Raw genomic sequence first — 23,103 nt, forward strand, 5'->3', positions numbered from 1 at the left:
GTTAATCACAGCCAACTGCTGAGTCTTTAGCAACAGTTCACTAGAAACTACATATTATTAAGTCATCGTATTACTGGAGTAGTCCCATAGAGTCTGTGAGGAACTCTCAAAGTACTCTCTGAAACTTCACAAGCCATGCCTCAAATGTTTGTACTGGTCTCAGCATTACCTACCAGGTTCAACAATAGTTCACTGGGCTCTGAGCAATCAATGGCTTTCTAATCCAAAGCTCCATAATCTTCCCCCAAACATTATCAGGTCCTTCCCAACAACACCCTACTGCCCGTACCAAATTCTGTTTTAGTTTGCTTTCTGTTGCTGTGTTGAAATACTGACTAAAAGAAACTATGGGAAGAAGTATTTATTTGGCTTAAAAGTTCTTTTCCATCACTGAGGGAAGCCAAGGCAGAAACCGAAAATAGAATTCGGAGACCGAAACTGAAGCGGAGACCATAGAAGAAGGCTGACTCCCAGCTGGCTTGCCCTAGCCTGCTCAGCTGCTCTTCTTCTACCATCAAGGTTTACCTAATCAGATGTGGTAGCAGTCACAGCAGGCTAGGACATCCTACACCAATTAGTAAGCAAGAAAATGTTCCCACACATTCCTACAGGCCAATTTGATGAAGGCAGTTCCTCAGTTGAGATTTCCTCTTCTTGTGCATATCTAGGTTTGCCTCAAATAGAAAAAAAAAAAAAAAAAAAAAAAAAAAAAAAAAAAAAAAAAAAAAAAAAAACCCTAATCAGCTACCCTTCCATCTCCATCTCTGTGTTTAAAATTAGCTTCCTATCTCAGCTCTGCCGTCACTTCCCCCACTAGGGCTTTCTTCACGTCTTCAGTGGGTGGAAACGCAGTGGCAGGAAGTTGTCCTTCTTACCCATTATGGTGCAGATGAGCTATTCTCAAATCTAATAGTTTTTATGTTATTAGCCGTGTAAAAAAGTAGTTATTAGGGCCTGTGACAGTGATGGGAAATAGAGAATAAAATAAAGCTAGAAAGCCTGCAATATCACAATCTTTTTATATATATATATATATATATATATATATATATATATATCCTCTCCACCTGACTCTTACTTTTCCCTGATATATATAATAAGAGTCAGGTGGAGAGGTCCTAGATTATAGTATAGGCATAATAAAACCTACAGATGCTTTTAGGGAAACCACGACAGTTTTATGTCTCCCAGACAGAAACCCTTCAGTATTTCAGCCTGGCTAGATGGATGGTTAAGAGAAGCTCATGAGAAGTGTGTCTTCTGCACAAAGGCACTGGATAAATCCCAAATATAGCAGTCAGGACCTCGATCAGTTATAGTCTGCACAGTTGTAGATCTAAGAGGTGTATTTAAAGCTTCTCTATATTGCTACTATAAAAGCGAGAGGCAGACCAGATCTGTTTGTATAGGAAATCTACTTTTGTTACACCAAGGACTGCAATCAGGGCAACTGCCAAGAAATGAATAACATTCCCAAAGGACAATAATATCTTTTCTCGCCGCGGCTAGATAAACAGGTGATATTTTAGTACGTCCTCCTGGCTGTCAGTGTGGGAGTTTTCCTTCTTAGCCACACAGTCTGTCTTTCAAAAGTCACTGGCTGTCCATGTAAGAGGAGAAAGATGCCAGGAAAGTACAAGCAGAGACAAACCAGCTTAAGTGAGAGGACGGCTCCTATGCAAGCTGAGACAACCTTAAACTCCTAGCCCCCCAAATGGCTGTGAACTCCAGCCTAGCAATGCCACACAGAGTAATCTCATCATTTCTGGATTATGTTGTGATCTTGAGTATAACAGTGATGTGTGGGGGGTGCGGTATGAGACAAGTGAGAACTTTGTAAAGAGCTCTTGAATAGATTATTATGACACTGCCGAATTGTCTCATACACAGCACCAACAATTTCTAAAAGATAACTTCCAACATCAAACCAAAAGTACTAGAAGTTGCTTTATTTGCTGGCTCACTTTGTCTCTGGTATAATTAGATTCAGAATACTATTTCCTCTCTTATTTAGACACGAAACGTGCATTTGGTATCAGCTTCCCCAAAGTAATACCCAACTCTTTCTGGAGCATTCAGGGATGAATTATATTTATTTGAATAATCCTATGTGTTTATGTTAAGTAATAGCACATTAATTGGCAGGTGATGTTAGGTCAATGTTCTGACTTGTGCTCCTTCACTGGTCATGGCTCTATTCATGCAGTTGCCATATTATTTATCACTTTCATTGCCCTGCATCAATGGCCAGTGGCTGTAAAAGGTAAAGATAATTTCTTTTAAAATAAAGACAATGACTTCAAACCATAGTGTCCTAGTTTTCATATTTTTAGGTTCTTTCGGCTGGATCATTTTACAATGAGTACTTTCAGATAAAGCTTTTTTTAAAAAATGCTTAAAAATAACACAATCGCATGAAAATTTTTGTCTTTTGTCATTGCAGGGAAATGGTTTTGCATGATCACTGAGAATGTAAAAAATCTGCTCGCATGTTCTATTATGGCCCATGTGTTTCTAATTCAGTGATTTCAAAACTGGCTAGCATGATATCATTGAGAAACAAAATTTCTCAAAAGATGACTTTGTTTTTTATAAGTTTTATTGCAACTCCCTTGCAAATAAATAAAAACATCATGCAACAAAGTTAACCAGATTCAATATCTATACAACTGGATAAACTTCTCCATAGCCAGCAGAAGGCATTCAGAGGAAAGCTGAGGAGCTTCACATTAATTTTGTATTTTCAGCCTCAAGTGTATTTTATGTACTTATTCACACCAAGACCAGAAAATCTACAATGGATTTAGAATTAGAAAACAATTAGCATTCTGTCCCCTTTCATAACTCCTGCCCCCTCTTTCCACATATGTAGCCTTTCTCTTTCTGTTTTCTTCATGTTATGCTGCACCCACATATATGTTTTTTTTTTACATATATTGCAGTCTAGATTGTGTCTGGAGAATATGTGATTCTCTCTCAAAAAAGGCATTTTTTTTAAAATATATTGGGTATCCAATATAAATTCATTTCTCTCTTTTAAAACACACTAACAATTGTATAGACTCTAAAGAAGATTCAGACGAGCACATTTCCAGAAATACACCAATTATTCCCTCATAGGTGCATACACACAGTTTCCTGCCTCCACCCCAGCAGAAAAGGTCATTATTTTAAATAACAATGGTAACTGCAACTTTTGCTTTGAACTTTTGTTGGATCCTTAAATCCATACTGTAGTTATTTACAAAAATCAATGCGAGAAATATTAAAGTTAGGAAACTTTAAAATCCCCTGCGAAAGCCAACTGCGAATGTTGACTGATATCGGGCCAAAGAAACCACTACTGAATACCCTTTAATTCTCCGTGGGCAGCAGCTTTCCGTCCCTCTAACGTTTCCAATAACAACAATGTTGCAAGAAAAGCCAAGAATGAAATATGGGAATTTGAAAGGCATAATCCTAGCCACAAAAAAAGACACAGAGAGAAAATAAATCATGATAGCTAACTACTTCATGCTATCACAGAATGAGTTTTTGTAATGCCTCAAAACCAGCTAAAGGCAAGGTCTTGGTGGGCAAATAAGGAGCCAAGAGCTATATTCTTGACTCCCACGACTCACGGGTGATCATATGCCGGAAGTCTCTACTTTTTGTTTGTAACTTTAGAATTCCTATAACTATGCAATATTCTTAGGGGACACTCTAGATGCTTAGGGGACATCCACACACTTGCTTGTTATAAGAAATAACAAATCAAGGCATGGCATCCAACAATGCATTTCACAATTGCACTGCAGTGTAATTCAACTATTCTCACATTAAAAAAAATAAACATTATCATTGTTAAAATAGATAATCATTCCAGATGAGAAAATTATTTTCAAAACTTACAGTTCTGGAATGCAAATAAAAATCCTGGAGCATAAGGATCCAACATAAAAACATATCACTTTAGAAGTCTGTCATTGCTGCAAGTATGGTTATCAATTAAAATAATGGCAGTTTATAATGGCTAAAAATGAGGCGACATCATGAAAACCCATCACAGAAGCAGTTTGAAAACATACTATAAGAAGCTTATACTAACGGTCTCTGAGGCTGTTCGGGCATCCTTCCATGGCTCATTGCCATACCCTACCCTCAAGTCTTTGGAGTAAATTTAACTAACCAGGTATGGAATCATGGGTCATTTTAGAATGTGACCTAGAAAATGCCAAGGGCAAACATCTCTGGGGTTTCCTAATACGGAAAGTTTTACTTGGATTTATTTATTTTATTTGTACAGGTGGATTTATTCCTGTGCATCACATGTATGCCTGATGCTAGTGGAGATCAGAAGAAGGTATCAGATCCCCTGGGGCTGAAGGTACAGAGAATGTGAACTACTGTGAAACAGCTGGGAATCAATCCCCAGTCCTCACCAATGATCTACTGGGATCTAGATTGGTGTCAGTGGTAATTTCCAAAAGGAAAAAAATCCAGCTCAGTTATAAATATCTAGAGAGTATGAATCACTTCATTTAAACGTGTAACCACTTGAGATAGTTGAGAGCCACACCAGAACTTAGTGTATTAACTATAGAACGCATCATTAAAGATCTTTCCAAGAAGAGTATTCATAAATTTGTTTCAAGCTTACTGTTAATCCAACAAACCATTTCAGACCACTTTATACAACTAAAACTTGCAGGAATTCATAAGCTTCTCTAGAATTATGCTTGTCACTTTTTTATGTCAGTATGTCATGTGAAATGGAGCTCCAGGCTCCAGTCATTCATTCGAAGAGTAATCTAGTAGTCTGCAGACATGACTAAGCCACCATCAGAACACTTTTACTGAGAGAAATTATTCTAGATAGGCTGAGGAAAAAGAGTGCAAACTGTTTGAAAGCCCCAAGAGTAGAGCAGAAATTCTACAGAACAGGAACTGAAGCAATAGGAGTAGCAGACTCTCTGGTTTGAAGCTTCCATCTTTCCTCTGGATCACTTTCCCTGTGGATTTTGAACTCAGCTCCACAGTTAGCGACACAGTGCCATCTGCTTGGTCTGTATGCATATAGTCACACACACAGGAGATCCCAAATCCTTGTTTGAAGTAGTGATTTAAATTCTCAGAACAAACTCACTCAGCAACCGGGTACCATCGTTTACACTGTAATTCTTCAAAATATATGTGAATGATGACCAGCTATTTAGAAATATCAGGCATGCAGTAGCCCACTCTAGTTGAGTAGTGTTAGCTGGTAACAGCAGGATAATGTCAATCTTTTTGAACTAGTCTAGGCATCTTATGGCAACAAATGTCTTTTAAGCCAAAGGAATTATGTTTTTAGATATAGCATGCTTTATTTTTTTACAGTGTCTTTTCTGAAAAGGAAAGAAATTTATTAGTTAAATGACAAAGCAAATCAAATACTATTAGCTGAGTTAAGGTTTCATAAAAATAAGAATATTTATTCTGATCTTGATCTTTTTACTCTACATTTTGAAAAAGATACCAGACTTTTCAGATAAAAATGTCAGAGTACAGCAAAAGAGTCTATATTTTGGAATGGTCAACAGCAATAGATGTCTTCTCTCTTTTAGTAAAATGATCACAAAATGGTGTCTGTTCAGGGCTGAGCTTGTATTGACTGCTACGGGAATTGTCCCAGGACAGAGGGGAAAGATAAAGTGGATGTGGGGGGTGGGTGATAAATAGAAATGACAATCATGTGGCCTTCAGTTTCACCAGCTCTTCAGAGGAAGGGTGTGCTATGCCTCCCTGAACCGTCCTGACTGTCCTTAAAGGACAAGATTGGGACCTTAGTCCAGTGAAATAACTCTCATGCAAAGAAGACTTAGGACTCGAAATTTCCTTGGCTCTTGGACCACACAGCTTCATGATCCTGAGCTATGTTTCCTCCGGACAAAGATTTAAAGGAGAACACGGGGATAAAAGATCTGACACAAAATGCTAGGAACCAGAGCTTGTCTCAGGAATTCCCAGAGAAGGACCATGACGATCAGAAAAGGCCACCATTCCATTCATGTCTTTGTGAACTCTTCCTCGAGTCCTTTCAGGAAAGAGTCGAGAAAAGTGTATGCACATGGGTATGAACATAGCATCATAAATTTCAGGTGTACTCTAGAAGGTTTTCCTTATTTGGGGAGTTAGGCTGGAGCTTGATGTTAGGATTATTTTTTAAAAGGAAGGAAGTAGTTAAGAGAGATACTAGTACAGAAAGTGAAGAATTGGGATGTACGTGCCTTAAGGAATAGTCTTGCATTGGAACTAAGGGGTTCTCTAGTCTCTGTAAAGGCTAAACATTAGTTAAACCCATATTGCTGTTTAATTTGTGGAGAGAACTAAAGGCTAAACATTAGTTAAACCCATATTGCTGTTTAATTTGTGGAGAGAACAAATGACGAGGAAGATTTTCCCAGCATCTCCCTCGAAGGATCTCTCTATCTATTTACATGAATCACCACATGCTCCTGGATTTTTCTCTCCAAGTCAGATGAACTCTCTGGGATTCTAACGAAGATGAGCATATCTGCTTCTTCCCACTTGCCCAAGATGTGTGGCTTTAGTAATTTTCCCATGTTGAATCATTAATTTTCTATGGAAATAATATTGCTATTACTGTTCAACATCTGTAATGCAGAGTTTTTGAGTTGCTGTTTCCCCGGCACTGACTGCTCCCTTGGTCTTCTCCACAGTACTCTGGTTCTTTCTCAAGACAGTTTCTCCTTGCTGATTTTCTCCTTCCCCTTCCTTTGCTTTAAATCCCCAGTAACACAGACATTGAGAGCAACAATAAATAAGTGGGACCTCCTGAAACTGAGAAGCTTCTATAAAGCAAAGAACACAGTCAATAAGACAAAAAGGCAGGTTGCTAAATGTGAAAATATCTTCACCAAGCCCCTATCAGACAGAGGACTGATCTCCAAAATATATAAAGAACTCAAGAAATTAGCCATCAAAATATCAAATAATTCAATTAAAAAATAGGGTACAGATTTACACAGAGAATTCTCAACAGAAGAATTTCAAATGGCTGAAAGACACTTAAGGAAATGTCCAACAACCTTTGCCATCAGAGAAATGCAAATCAAAATGACTCTGAGATACCATCTTACACCTGTCAAAATGGCTAAGACCAAAAATAGCAATAATAGCTTATGCTGGAGAGGATTTGGAGTAAGGGAAACACTCATCCATTGCTGGTGGGAATGCAAACTTGTACAACCACTCTGGAAATCAATATGACAGTTTCTCAGGAAATTGGGAATCAACCTACCGCATGTCCCAGCAATACCACTCTTGAGTATAAACCCGAAAGATGCTCAATCATACTACAAGGACATTTGTTCAACTATGTTCATAGCAGCATTATTCATAGTAGCCAGAACCTGGAAACAACCTAAATGCCCCTCAACTGAAGAATGGATAAACAAAATGTGGTACGTTTACACAATGGAGTACTACTCAGTGGTAAAAATTAAAAAATGACTTGAGATTTGCATGCAAATGGATGGTACTAGAAAAACCATCCTGAGTGAGGTAACCCAGATCCAGAAGGATTAGCATGGTATGTATCCATTCATTGGTGAGTACTAACTAAAGCAAAGAATAAAGAGCCTATAGACTGTGACCCCAGAGAAGCTAACAAGGAGAGCCCTAAGAGAAACATACATAGATCCCCCTGGAAAAAAAAATAGACAAGGTCTCCTGTGAAAATTGGGAGCATGGGTTGGGGGAGAGAAGGGAAGGCAGAAGGGGAGGAGGAAAAGAGAAGGGGAGAGGGGAGGAGAACTAGAGAGAACTAGATGGTCCAGATGGGAGAAGAACAGAGACAGAGAACTAGGAAACAGTTAACTTGATTGGGGAAGCCATTATGGGGCTAGCAAGGAACCTAGCACTAGAAAAATTCCCAGGAATGCACAAGGATTGCTAAGACCATAAGCAATAGTGGAGAGGGTGCCTGAACTTGCCTTGCCCTGTAGTCAGGTTGATGACTATCTCAAATGTCATCACAGAACCTACATCCAGCAAATGATGAAAGCACATGCAGAGAACCACAATGGTCCAGTCGAAGAGAGGGAAGAATGAGAATCCAAGCAAAGAGGTCAAGACTATGATGGGGATACCCACTGCAACAGTTTACCTGAGCTAATGGAAGTCTTCCAACCCTGGCCTGACATCAAAGGAACCAGCAAAGGACCAAATGTGGGTGACAGGTTTATGGCTGGGGTAGACTGTAGGGCCACTGGCAGAGAGACCACAATTTATCCCTACTGCTTCTTCTGGCTTTTTGGAACCCATTCTCTCTAGAGGGATACCTTGCTCAGCCTAGATATAGTGCGAGAGCCTTGGCCCTGCCTCAAAGCAATGTGTTAGACTTTGTTGATTCCTCATAGGAAGGCTTACCCTTTCTGAGAAATGGATGGGTGGAGGGATGGGGGAGGAAGGTAAAGGGAGCAGGAGGAGGGGAGAAAGTGGGAACTGGATTTGCCATGTAAAATGAGAAAAGATAACTTTTTAAAAAATAAAATAAACATCAAAAAGAAAATAAAAGGACTCAAAATGATGGAAATTATTTAAAAATATAAGTAAAAAAGAGATCCATGCCAAATTTGCATCACCCTCACTCGCTGAAAATGTTCCATGTGAGTAAGTCAGGGAGACTTCCCAGGCCTCCTGTCCAGCTAGCTGTCGCCACCACTAGGCATGGGTTTCACTCTCTTTATCATCCCGTTTCCAGGACAACGGCCCTCACTTCATTGTCCAATGTAGCTGGCTTCTCCTTTTCTCAGGGCCTGTTTTCATATTTTGACAGTGAAAATAATCTTAAACTGGGGGAAAAAAAGCAGATAAATTAGAGCCTATGACAGTTTCCGGTGGAAAAAAAAATTAACTCCCAACTTTCATTCAATGTGAAAATAATATATTTTGTTTTGTTTTTTTTTTTTAGGTGCTTGGGAAAATAAAAGGGTGTACAGAATTTAAGATAACAATACCAAGAAAAATGAAACTGATGGGGGTAGAGAGATGGCTCGGGGGATAAGAATACTTGCTACTCTTTGAATAGGATGTGTGTTTGATTCTCAGAACCCATGTGACAACTCACACCTTTATTCGACTCCAGTTCCAGAGAACCTGATGTTGACTTTTCAGCCAACCTGTGAAGAGCTTGTCTGTCGGACCTGGGATCTGAGGTCCTGAAAGAATGGAGTGGACCACAGTCTATTCCTGTAGACACCTTACTTCAGTTTCAGTGTGATTTTATATGTGAATATAACAAGGAAAACAATGGTCCAAGGAAGGTTGTGGTTTCAGAAAAACATGTAAATAAAATTCAGTAAGCATATACTAAATACCAACATAGCAGTTCTTTCCCATAACGTTCTCAGGACAGACCAATTTAAACACAACTGTCAGTTGTGTACAACAGATTATATCCAGGAAAACATGAAAGCAAGGCAGAAGGCCTTTTTCCAGATTCAGGGTACACTGAACAGATTGGGTTCTACAGCTGTGTTCTGATATCCAGCAAGAATGAACATGTCTTATAAATTGAATATAAATGTTTGCCACAGGTGAGAGGAAATCGCATCCAAGAACAATTCAGGGAACAAAATACACCTGAGGTAAAAGGCCCTCTGCCTTTATTCCTGCTCGCTCGCTCTCTCTCTCTCTCTCTCTCCCTCCCTCCCTCCCTCCCTCCCTCCCTCCCTCCCCCCCCCTCCCTCCCTCCCTCCCTCCCTCTCTACCTACCTACCTACCTATCTATCTATCTATCTATCTATCTATCTATCTATCTATCTATCTCTCTCCCCCTTTTCCCACGGCATTGCTCACCATACAGCACTCTTTTTGACCATGACCCAACACCTGACATCACTTTCTCTCCCTCCTGGGCACATGTAGTTACAGACATTCAGACAAAAGAATCATACTAATGGATAAAATAAATACTTTCTTTAAAAAAAATCAAATTGCTAAGAAATATAGCTTTATTAAGAAATCCCAAATGTATAGCTCAATAAAAAAGAAAAAGAAATTCCATTTATTAACTACAAATTCTTTTATAAGCAATATATATCTGTAGGAAGATAAAAGTGATTCTTAACACACTACTTCAGGCATTCATTCACATTCCTGTTTTGCCTTATGTAGTTTCAGCCTGATTCTGACAAGATTCTTAAAGATAAAGAAAAGCATTTCTGCAATCACTGAAGAAGGACACAACCTGCCCACGAGGGCAAAAGACACAGAGGAGAAGAGAAGATTTTCACTGCAGAACTGGAATGGAGACAACTCCACAATGGTTTAAAAAACAGAAAATCCATAGTTCCTCTCTCAGGAAAAATAAAGAGTAACAAGGCTCTGAAGAACTTAACGATATTAGAGGAACAGAAAAGGGTAAAACTCTCCTGCGTGCCTTCTCAGTTGATATATAGTAGGAAGGGATGTCAGGGACCCAGGGAAAAGACCACAGGCTTAAACAAGAACAAAAACAATAACAACAACAAAAGCCCTCTGCCCCCTAACATTTAGATAAGCTTCATGGTGAGTAATGTGCTAGAAGAAAAAAAACGTATGAGCAACACTCCCAAGAGGAAATGCTGAACTTCCTGTACATAAGTTTTCCACATTCTGTTAGCTGCTTGTATAAAATGTGCCAACACCACATATGTTTCTAGCAGACATATTTCCACTGAACACATTCTCGATCCATGAGTTATTAAAATCGATTGCTGGGGCAGTTCCATACTGTCATGACATCTGTTGAAAGGGTTCCCTCTGGCAAATTCAGGGAAAGGCAATTAGAGGAAACATGTGGACTCTTTGGAGCCATTTGTATATATCTTCATACAGCTGAGCTTCAAGAGCTGCCTAATCAAGGCAGAACATTACCAAGAAACTCTTCATTCCCTCCTTGACCGGCATGACAAGATGCTCGAGTCAGAATCAAGGTTTCTGGCAATATATTGTTCTTGAGGAAAATCTCAACAGGGAGTCAAGAAATAAAAATAAGTTAGTTTGGTGGAGTTGGCTGCAAAATGTTCCTTAGCTCTGGACATTGCTATCGCCCCGGCTCACGCTGAGCCCAACAGCTCCCTAGGGACAAGGACCTTACTGACTTGGAAACCAAAGCAACAAGACGTGCCTTGGACAGAGCAGTGGGAGCAGTTTTCCCTCTATAGATGCATTCTTCAGTGCTTCGGTTCCCAGAAATAGTTTAATCAGTTATCATAACATTTAATATGATAATGAATCAAATATTCCATTAGTGCTGAGGATAATCTCATGATGAAGCAATGTATTTTCTTTTTTACTTGAACTATGGAAAAAATTGCTGGTTATTTTAACGACTTTAAATGTGCAAACACAGTATGTATAGAGAAGATCATGCAAATCATTCTCCTAATTTATTTTGTAGGAATCTACCCAGCTCCTTTGACCTTGAGTTCTTGACCATATTTACAGCTTTCTTTCTGACAAGAAATAAAAATCCTAGGGCTTTCTAAATTCAGTATCTATTCTGAGTGGTTGACCTAAAAACTCCAAGCAAATGTAAATGGATTGTAGATAATTATGTGCATAAACATTTCCTTGTAAACTTGGTCTGTGTGTCATCAAAAAGAGAGAAATGCAGGGCTCCAGGAAGAGGAGAAGCCCTGGAAAGGGAGCTTTGCATTCTAATCATTGAGATATGTGATTGGTTATAAAAGCACTCCAAGTGGAGGGGTCAGAAGGTAAGAAACAGAAACTCTATTGAACTTGTCTCTGAGGGCTTGAAGTTAGGTAAAGAGTAAAACACATTACTACTCTTAAGGTTCTAATATTCATCTTTCTTCATAAGATCACCATGAGAAATTCATCTTCTGCCTCTTAGATTCCCTACTGTAATCAATCTTCAAGAAATGAAGACAGTTTTATTCTGAAACACTGAAGAAAATAAAATATTTTTTATAATGCTCTTTAGTCTCAGTACAAGCTGGCTATTGAGGAATCTTGGCTAAAGGATGAAAGCTTAAATTATACTACAATCCTACAGATGGATCTATTACGTAAGAAACGAGGGTAATGGTCTGAAGTGCCTTACACTCAGAACTTCTTGAATCTCTACCAAGAAAGCGAGATAAGCAAAGAGAAAACAAAAACAAACAAACAAAAAAAGGAAGCAAGGTATTCTCTATAACTGCTGTATATGTAAAAGCCAGGACTTTCAGACAAGAAACGAAGGGCATCAGGTCTTTGGTGAAGTGTCCCCTCACACTCTTGAGAGCTCTATACCTTTACATTTTCTTTTACCCCAAGTTATCAGAAAAAAAGGAGAACATTTTTACAGAGCATTTGAGAAATGGCGTCTCCTAACAACCACCTTCTTCTACCCTGATTGCACTTCCTTTAAGTGAAATATCTGACCTCGTGGGGCTAACACAACTCTATAGCCCCTCTTACCTCACAGATAATGTGAAGGAAGACCCTAGCAGCTTCATGATCATGTAGTTATTTTGAACTGGAAACTTCTTCATATCTTTCCATAGTGAAATGCATGACCCAGTTAGCTCTTGCCTTTTCTAGAAGCTGGAGAAAAAATTGAAGATGAGTTGTGAAAATTATCTTGAAGTTAAATTATAGATTTATCCATCCATCTCTACTTATGATCTTTGGTCAGAGGTAATTGGATAATTTAACTAAGTTGCTCACTAGATTTTCGAAGATCTGTGCTTTTGTTCAAGGGTCATTTTACTTGGCCTTGGAGAAAATTGGCTTAAGACTATTACAAATCCACTTGATTTAATCAAAGTGATGAGCTACATTGTCATTGCATAAAATAGTCAACAAAACTTGAATATTAGACTCAAAGGGTCAGAAAACAAAACTGATGGGAGCTTCATTCCTTTATCCGCCTTCCACCCTGAGCTCCCATGCCTCATATTAAGAGTAAGTTGTTTCTCGCGTCAGCACAAGGGCTCTATTTTTAGTACACCTTCTTTGTCTTCTGCCTTTGAAGACACACAGGGCAGGGAATTGTACCCATTACAAGTAACTGATACTCACTTGGGGTGTGCTGGATTTCTTTTTTCTTTTCTTTTTTCTCTTCTTTTCTTTTTTTTCTGTCTTAGTTCGAAAATCTCTTTTTATTCTCTAAATCTCTTTTCCCATCAGTCCCAATACACACATGGAATGAGACAATTTCCAACAGCCGTGGTGCTGCTTATGGGAAGAGGGGATTTTTTTTTCCAGGTCTTGGTGTATAAAGTATAAATATCTACAGACATCATTTAAAAATCTCTCGCCTTACTTGCTGCCCATTCCTTTAATATAGCACTTACATATTTTTCAGTATTATTCTAGGAAATCATTTGGAAAAAAAAGAAGACATTTAGAGAAAGCTCAGTTTCTTTACTCAGTAAGGCCTTTGAAGTCATAGGTACAATGATGAGGTAAACTTGGACAACACTCTTCCCTCCAGGAATGTTAAGTGTTTTAACAAACATGTGCCAACCTCATCAGTCTGCCTGCCACCGCTAGTCTGTTGGCAGACCTCTGTTTATTTTCTTCAGATTTTTACCATTACAGAATAAAGATACAAAACTGAACTCTCAAAGTGTATATCATTTACATTGGTAAATGCCATGCTCTTTTTGCTTTGTTTGTTAATTCTGCAAGATATTTAATATCATTGTGTGATTTCAATATTAAATGACTAAGAACTGAATTTTCAAAATGCATTTTTAGTAGTGTTGGAGGTTGTCACAGGAGTAAATTTTCTCAGTTTTATTGAAAGAGTCATTTTCTGTATTGTAAGAGAATTTCCTGTCTACCTATATATTTACCTGTTTTCTTAAATAGAACTAGAACTCTGTTGCATTTTGATACATAGAATAATCTTAATTCTAGAGAGTATAACTTAAAAATATTTATATATTCTAATTCACAAAAGATCATGTCACTTACTACTAACTAGTTTTTACAAGTTAATTTAATTCATAATTTTCATCTATGTTTAGCTATATCTCTTGGTACCATTTCTCAGTAAGGCATTCTCATCTTGCTTCCTCTGCATCTGGCACTGAAAGAACGACTTTTAAGTTAAAGAAACTATGATGCTGATACATTATAACGCTGATCCTAATGTTTCTTCAAAGCAGAATTTAAAGTTTCTTTTCATTTTGAAATTTAAAATTGCACCTTGTTTTATTGCCCATTAAAGGCTTAAGTGTTCACTCTTACCAGTGTTTGAAAGCAGAAGTAAGCCTGGAAGAAACACGTCTGGATGATGAAGATACTGTTAAAATCTGGATGTCCTGAAGCTAATGCCCGACGGCACAGTTAAGCTACTTGAACTATGTGTATATGTTAAGTCACTTTCCATGTTTCTTATAGTCATTTTCTTTCCCTGTACATAAGATACCAGAAATATTTGTGATAATTCTACCCAAAGTACTGTCTCTAGGTTTTGTGCTGGTTGAACTTAAAGTCATTTTTATATCTTCTTCTTTATGATACTTTTGAAATTATTTAAAAAACATTCAGACTTAAGAAAACAGTGAGGCTGTAGCTATAAAGATGATACTTGGTACATACCACAGGACTTTCAGGACCATAGTGAAATACAAGCAAATAGTGCAGATGACACAACTTCAGTGACTGCCATATTCTGCATTTCCTTAAATGAAAAAGATATCTGTGATAAAAATAATACCTAACTTGACACTGTTTGTAGTTCTGAAATGATAAACTGTGCTCTTGTGACCAACCATGATGCTCTACATACAGAGAACTGGGGGTGTTAACAGCGAGCTTCCCCAGTGTTAGCTCTGGAGCAGAGTCATAAAGTCGTAAGCTTTAAAAGAACTCGGAGGTTCTCAAGCCCCATGAGACCTGCATGCTGGCTAAAGAAGATTTAACTATTTCCTTATTTGTGATTGACTAGGCTGAAGAGTAAAGTGCTTTTATCTCCATGTTTGTCTCTCAAAATCTATGGGTGAAGCTGATATATTAAAACCCTCTCTCAAGGAGATTGGTTGGGAAGTAGGAGAGGCTGGCGAAATTCTCAGGGACAGTGCTCTTTCCAGAGAGGTTCCAGAGAGCTGCCTTACTCCTTCACCGTGGGGGATCACAGCAAGGATGGTTATTTATGGACCAAGAATGAGCCCCCATGTATGGTGACTCTGCTTACCCTGGGATTATTATGCGAACTCTTGTGGCAAGAAAAATAAAATGTGTGCTAGAAGAAGATGTGGGGACGACTCTTCATTCCAGTTAAGACCCTGGATCTAATTAGAATTGATACCCTTGAGTAATCCTCTATTTACTTCTTGAATGTTTTTTCTTATCCATGTCTTATACAGTTTCCTACAATTTCATTTATCTTGAAATATGAAGTTATAGTATTATGACTAAAAACTCAAAACCTATGAAATGTCATCTTCACCTTCATGAAAAATGGCATCCACCAGCAATATAAAAAAAATATAATCTATAAAGATTTTAGCTTAAAAAAAAGGTCAGGCGATGTTGTGCACACTTTTAGTCCCAGCACTCTGGAGGCAGAGAGGCAGGTGGATCTCTGAGTTCTGAGCCAGCGTAGTCTACAGAGTGAGTAACAGAGGGGCTGGAGAGATGGCTTGGTGGTTAAGAGCACTGGCTGCTCTTCCAAAGGTCATGAGTTCAATTCCCAGCAACCACATGGTGGCTCACAACCATCTGTAATGAGATTTGGCGCTCTCTTCTAGTGTGTGGGCATACATGGAAGCCGAATGTTGTATACACAATAAATAGATAGATAAATAAATAAATCTTTTAAAAAATAAATAAATAAAACAAAAAAGAATAAAAAATTAAAAAAGAATCATCTGNAGAGAAACCTTGTCAAAAAAAAAAAAAAAAAAAAAAAAAAAACACCCAAATAACAACAACAAAAACTTGTCAGTGCATGATGGATCCTGCCAGCCTCTGTGGTGGAGACAAGGGATGTAAAGGACCATCAGACCTGCTGACTGACTCAGGAGCCTGGGGGACAAGGGATGTAAAGGACCATCAGGCCTGCTGACTGACTCAGGCGCCTGGTGAGGCTTAAGGTCTCCCAGAAGCAGGAGTTGCTGTCACCAGCTCCTTGTTTTCTGGCATGAATTGGGAACACTCACCTGTTACTATGGTAACAGGCTTTCACAATATCCTCTAGCTGAAGCAATGTGACCACAGCCAGACTGATTTCAGACCCAAGCTATTTCAGCAGCAGGAACAACGGGGAAAACAAAGTACAGCCAACTCCCAATAAGCACTTGTGGAGGCTTCATATTAGCTGAGTATCTGGAGACTGGGGCCCGGATATGGGAAAGACATCAGGAACGCCACAGAGCTCCTGAGGATGCCATTGCCATCCTGACTCCAGAGGAGTAAAAGAATCCCATATGTGTCCCAGCAGGGCTGGGAATGGGAAGGTCACACAGAGTCTTAAGCTCTGGTTCCTCGTCAGATTTCCCAACATTGAGCTCTCTTTCCCTTTCTGCCTACTTAACTTCATTCCCCACTCTCCAAATTTAAGAGAAGGAATTATAATGTGCTAAATCCTTCTCTAAGCCCTTTCTTCTGTGACAGACAGCAATGACTTTTGCATGTGTAACACTCTCCCTGGACAATTTCTTTGCTTTGACTAACAAGGAAAGCTGATCAGAATTCAGGCTAGTACTGTTACAGAGGGGGTGAGCCCAGAATGGCGTTCTTCATAAGTTACATTGAATTCCCAACATTCTTGCTATTTCTCACTCTCTCTCGCTCGATCTCTCTAGCTCTCTCTCTCGCTCTCTTGCTCTCGCTCTCACACACACACGCACACACATGTGCATGCACATACACAAATAAACACGTGATTGAAAAGAATAAATTTGATTCCATAGTATGCACAATGTCAACAAATTAGTATTAATCATATCAAAGTATAATGAGATTTTACAAGCCACTAAAAAAGTCTAAAAGGAAAGAAAAGGTATTTTATAAAATGAGAAGACAAAGGCTAAAAATCATTTAAAATGTCCACAAAATAACATCACTTCAGAAGTTACAATAACAGAGGAAGATATTTGTTAAAACCTTTAAATATTCAATAGAATACATTCATCTAGGCCATAAGTACACATAAATCACAGTATAAAAATATAGAGGATTCAGCCTTTAGAAGGCTTTTGACTATACATACACACACATACACAGACACATACACATATATACTACATATGTAAATGTATAATTATGTGTGCAATTATATATATGTTGTAATATATGTGTGTATAATTAGGTATGATACATAATATATGTATATATGTGCATATGTAATTATGGGTGTTATATACATATATAACGCCATAATATATATGTGTATATATATAGTGTATGTGTGTATGTGTGTAGTGCATGAGTTCTGTAACAAAGAGTTTTAATACTGGCCCCAAGAGAATAACAGAATTCCCCAGTGGTAGGCAGAGAAAACTTCCCTTGTTGAGTTGTTGGTTGGAGGAATCCCATTGCCCTTTGTTGCCTACCAGAACAGGAAGGTAAGACCACATTGCTGCAGATACCACATACTTTTAACGTGGTATTTCCAGGAATTCATCTAGAGTTGACCTGGACCCCTCCTCACACATAATGGCTCTCATAATAGCTGAAAGTACAATGCAAGCTACCAAGGGAGGAGGAGAACAACCAGTAGTCCTTCTGGGCTGTAAACAATATCAATGCTTGATCCAGCAAAATATCCCTGCTGGTGCAGTAGTGGCACTTACAAGTGGGAAGTTACCATCTGCTACCTAAGTAGTGGATAAAAGAGGGATACACGCCTGGAACTATATAACCCTTAGCTAACCACTCATGGCTGGAAAGGTCATGACTCTAGTGGAGAACTTACTAACGCCATTTTCCTAAGACAATATGATATCTAATTTGTTCTTCTTCTCATGCCCAAGGATAGCTGTGGATCTGACCCCTCATCAAAGACACTTCTTGCAGTGACAGTCAGAACCCTTCCCGAAACCCAGAACTGGTTAAAATGCAGAGGCGTGGGAACACATTCAGGATCGTGCATCTGATTTACAGCCAACACCATGAGTTTTCAGTGTGGGGAGATATCAGCAGCTAGGTCATCCATCCTCAGAAGAATGGATGAAGAAAGTATGGAATATGTACATATTAGAGTACTACTCAGCAGTAAAAAACAAGGACTTCTTGAAGTTTGCAGGCAAATGGATGGAAATAGAAAACACTATCCTGAGTGAGGTAAGCCAGACCCAAAAAGAGGAACATGGGATGTACTCACTGATATTTGGTTTCTAGCCATAAATAAAGGGCATTGAGCCTATAATTTCGTCATCTTAGAGAAGCTAAATAAGAAGGAGAACCCAAAGAAAAACATATAGACATCCTCCTGAATATTAACCTTCATCAGGCGATGAAAGGAGACAGAGACAGAGACCCACATTGGAGCACCAGACTGAAATCTCAAGGTCCAAATCAGGAGCACTAGGAGAGAGAGCACGAGCAAGGAACTCAGGACCGCGAGGGGTGCACCCACACACTGAGACAATGGAGATGCTCTATCGGGAACTCACCAAGGCCAGCTGGCCTGGATCTGAAAAAAGCCCAGGATAAAACCGGTCTCGCTGAACATAGCGGACAAGGAGGACTACTGAGAACTCAAGAAAAATGGCAATGGGTTTTTGATCCTACTGCACCTATTGGCTTTGTGAGAGCCTAGGCAGTTTGGATGCTCACCTTACTAGACCTGGATGGAGATGGGTGGTCCTTGGACTTCCCACAGGGAAGGGAACCCTGATTGCTCTTTGGGCTGACGAGGGAGGGGGACTTGATCGGGTGAGGGGAAGGGAAAGGGGAGGCGGCGGTGGGGAAGAGACAGAAATCTTTAATAAATAAATAAATAAATAAGAGTTAGAGCACCATAAATAAGAAACTGAGTGTGTTGATCTTATCTCTCTATGAAAGCATTCAAAGCCAAAGAACACTACCCAAAGAAAGATACAGGAAGCATAAATAGGAACTGAGCCTTTGTTAAGGGTGTCCCATAAGCCAAGCCAGTTTCTCTATTTTAATTATATTTAAGTAGGCCACCACCACACACAAGTTCTAAAACTAATTGCTACTTAGTTTATTATTATTCATTCTTGTACAAATTTTAAAATTATGATAGTATTATGTCCCAAAGTGCTGCGTCTGGAAGAGTGGGTACAACATCTAAAGATTTTTAGACATGTAAAGGAAAACACAGTAAACTTGGTTGAAATTAAAATCCCAGTGGAACCACTAATTTGCAATGTTAATTTACTCAGAACCTGGACTATAAATCCTCTCAGTAAGATTCCTTTGGTGAGCTACATTTAGTGAACTTCCATGGAAAGTACAATGAGGTATTTTTCTGCTTGTTAATCTCTGCAATTAATATTTAATGTCCCTGTTTTCACTTTTAATTAGTAGAAGAGTTAGTAACAGGAACTAATTCTCTTACTTGTTTCCTGTATAGGATTTCACAGCACTGAACCCTGAGGTTATCCCCACCATCAGCACAGCCCCTTTGCTCCTCAATTCTGAAGACATTGATGCACTCGAGTGTAGTGAAGCCTCAACTGAGTGGCATTGCCTTTGTCTGTGGTTATAGTCTTTGCAGACGTGGAAGCTCATGTCTTAAAACACTAACTTTGTCTCAGTTCTTCCCTGAAATGGTTCATTTTGAGTTTCTTCTTAGGCAACACAGCTTTCACTCTTTCTGCGTGCCCTGGGCTTTTATACAATAAAAATGCCTTGCTTCATTACAGTTGAGTTGCTTAAGTGGTGTGTTTCTCTAATGTGACACAGTGGCAGTGTTTTGTCCTGTCTAAAAATCTTTCCCTGAAACTCTTTGTATTACAAAATTGTGTTCAAACAGACAACCACAGACATCCAAAACTTGAGGAGTTCAAAAGCTTCCTTCCCATTAAAGTGTTAGAACATTACAGCATTCCAACTTATCTTCGGTTCCCAGGCTAACTGAACTGCTGACTCATGCTGACTCACAAATGGGTCTTGTCCCTGAATATTGTTTTTCTTGTTTCCTTAAAATTAACTTGAGACAATGAAACGTAAAGACAGAATTCTCTTTGTAGCTTTCATTAATAGTTTGAGTTTTGCACCTCATTCACCAAAATTAATTTCTCAAAGTGGAATTGCCAAAACAATATAATACAAGTATTAAAAATGCAATTCCCTGAACTGTCATAGGTGTCTTGAGCATAATATGTCAGAATCAGACATATATGCCTGTCCACAATGTCCATATTTATTGAAATACAGTAAACTTGCAACTGCTCATTGGCTAATTTTTGTAAATTTGTCTTGTAGTCTCAACTTCCTTTCATAGTTGTCTATTGGAAGACACTAGTTCTTTTATTCCAATCTTCATTATTAAATTTACTTTTAGATCATACATTATATATCACAAAATACTTAAATCTTTATATATGCAGGTTACAGAATGATTGTATAAGAATTAAAGGGGCTACAGCAGTGTTCAAGGGATTCGAACATGTTTTACTGGAAGAAGAAGGCTGATAAACATGCAAGGAGGTTACTTATGAAATCCTATTGGAGAAGCTGCCACAGAGCCCAACTCCCAATGACAGAGATGCTCTGAGGCAATGTTCAAAGCCAGGTCTGTGTGGAAGAATAGATGGAGAACAGAATGGACAGAAATTAGAGTAGGCAATGTCAGCTGTGGGGACCAAGCTGAGCTGAAAACTCTAGGACACCTGAGAGTTCCGTACCTGTCAGCCTTTTGACTCTCATATTCAGGGGCCAGATGGCAGGTCAATGAGGATACTACTGTCACAGTGCTAGGTGTCTTTCCTATGGAGTCTAGATGACATCGTTCTAGAGTTGGTCTGTGGCCTGGTGCATTCCATAAGTTCCCAGACATAATTTTTCTTGAAATGCTGTTAATATGGCCATGTGCTCATATGGTCCAGATTTGCTGTGATAAATCTACAAGGTGCTATCATTTTACTTTTAGAAATCAGTTATCTATCAGTCTGTACCTAATGGGTGATAATGCATAGGTGATGTGGTATGTATGTAAACAATGAGGTACAGTAATCTTATCTTGGTATTTTCATTAAGACAGTGGTGGGAGAACGAAAGGTTAGTTTCTTTGACTCACAAATAAGAAGTTCAGGGGCCACTAAAGCACATATACAGAGTGCCTAGCTCTGAGTGGTGAGGTCCCAGCTTCTTTGACAGGTATGCTACAGGTGCAAAGGAAAGTCCCAGCTGGGTCCTAGGGCCCCAAGGGCATATCCCTTCTTCTCTGTTACATAGAGGGAGAAGGGATGAGTTAAATACGGGAGATGGAGAGCTGGGGCCTGGATAAGGGCTTGCTGGAGTCTCTGGAAGGATTTAGTAATGGGATAGAGAAGGGACTCATGCAGAAAACCAAAACTTGGAGAGAAAAAGAGGGGATCCAGGAATGCAGGAAGCCAGCTCTTCCTAGGAATGATAAAATCTCTTCTTTTGTAGAAGGAACTGCAAGGGACTGAATTAGCTTTCTTCTGTCTAGGGTAATAGCTTTTTGGGTTGGGGTAATTGTTAATCCCAAGTAAATGACTTGAGAGGTGGACAGTTAGAAGGTGAGACTCTATAGCCCTTTTTAGACAGGAAATTTAAAAGAGTAGAGGTATTCATTTTGCTGATTTCTAAGGATGGACTGCAAATTAAAATATCACCTACATATGGTATGAGTTTAGACTTAGGTAGGGACAGTGAGAGTAGATCAGAAGCTAAGGCCTGACCAAACCGGTGTGGGCTGTCCCAGAATCCCTGGGGAAGGATAGTCCAGGTGAGCTGTGTGGAGAGGTGAGTGTCAGGGTCAGTCCAGGTGAAGGCAAAGGCAAAAATATTTTGAGATTGAAAGCTGAGAGGAACAAAGGGAAAAAAGCATCCTTAAGATCTAGAACTGAGAAGTGGGAGGTTCCTGAGGGGATAATGGAAATGATTAGGCACTACAGGATGAAGAGGAACCACTGCGGAGTTAATGAGCCAGAGGTCTTGAACCAGACAATAGGTTCCATTAGGTTTTTTTTAGCAGCAAGTATAGGGGTGTTAAAGGGAGAAGAGGTGGGGTGAAGCAGTTTTTTTTCTTAGAAGGTCAGAGATAATAGGCTAAAATTTCCTAAGGCTCTGGAAAATGAGAGGTACTGAGCTTGGGTAATATACTTAGTAGGATCTTGTAATTGAATAATGATGGGGGAATGATGTTTAGCAACAAAGGGGGTTGGGGTGTTCCAGACTTAGGGGTTCACCTGAGAGGCTGGTAAAGGAAAAGATACTTTGGAGCTGGGAGGCTGGGTCTCCTCAGGACTCTCCTGTCAAGTATCTACAGATAGACAACCCTTTCCACATATTTAACCAAGGTAAAATTCAAGCTCCATCTGGGCTCTCAAAACATAGCCCCACTATCTATAGGGCCTGAAGCAAGAGAACAAATGGAGGCCTACATCCCATATGTCTGTCTGCTTATAAGATATGAACTGAACAACAAACTAATTTACGATGCTCTATCCTCCTATCCAGCTAACTGTACGAACAAAACAATAAACTTCAGAAACATTCATTGTCTCAAGCTGTGCAATTTTGGGCTGCCATATGTCACGAGTCACCTTTTTGGGGTGACTACTGCCACAATCCTAGCTGCAGCGGATTCACACATTTTATTGAATCATTAAAATTTAGATGAATATTATCAATTTAAAAATTGCAACAGAAAATAAGTCAGCATTTCAGTCCAGTGACCCATGCCCCTAATCAAAACTAAAACTCTGTATAGATCTGTATAGAGCCAATAAAATTTACAGTAAATATATATATATGTATGTGTGTGTGTCTGTGTGTGTGTGTGTGTATATAGAGAAAAACTTAGTTCTAATCTCATATCAATGCCTCTGAAAGAGAAGAAAGAGCACACCGATTAGTTATCCAATAACAAATGATGAACCCTTAAGATTTACATGCAAGTAAGATACAGACTGAGTAGGTTGTAGTTAGGAATATATGTGTGTATAAATATGC

The 23,103-nt window shown here is 39.0% G+C and overlaps 1 long non-coding RNA gene across 1 annotated transcript in view; it reads right to left on the bottom strand.

The window, feature by feature from the left end:
• Positions 1–23,103, bottom strand: part of LOC126499675 (uncharacterized) — a 102,658-nt gene that overhangs the window by 64,806 nt on the left and 14,749 nt on the right. Inside the window, exons 2-3 of the long non-coding RNA XR_007591152.1 lie at positions 14,587–14,668; positions 12,454–12,579 (exon numbers count right to left, since the gene is read on the bottom strand). This is a non-coding gene — a long non-coding RNA (uncharacterized lncRNA). The remainder of the gene's footprint in view (positions 1–12,453; positions 12,580–14,586; positions 14,669–23,103) is intronic.

Source organism: Alexandromys fortis, unplaced genomic scaffold, assembly GCF_014885135.2.
Source record: "Alexandromys fortis isolate MF-2015 unplaced genomic scaffold, M_Fortis_MF-2015_v1.1 scaffold_37, whole genome shotgun sequence".
Lineage (NCBI taxonomy): Eukaryota > Metazoa > Chordata > Mammalia > Rodentia > Cricetidae > Alexandromys > Alexandromys fortis.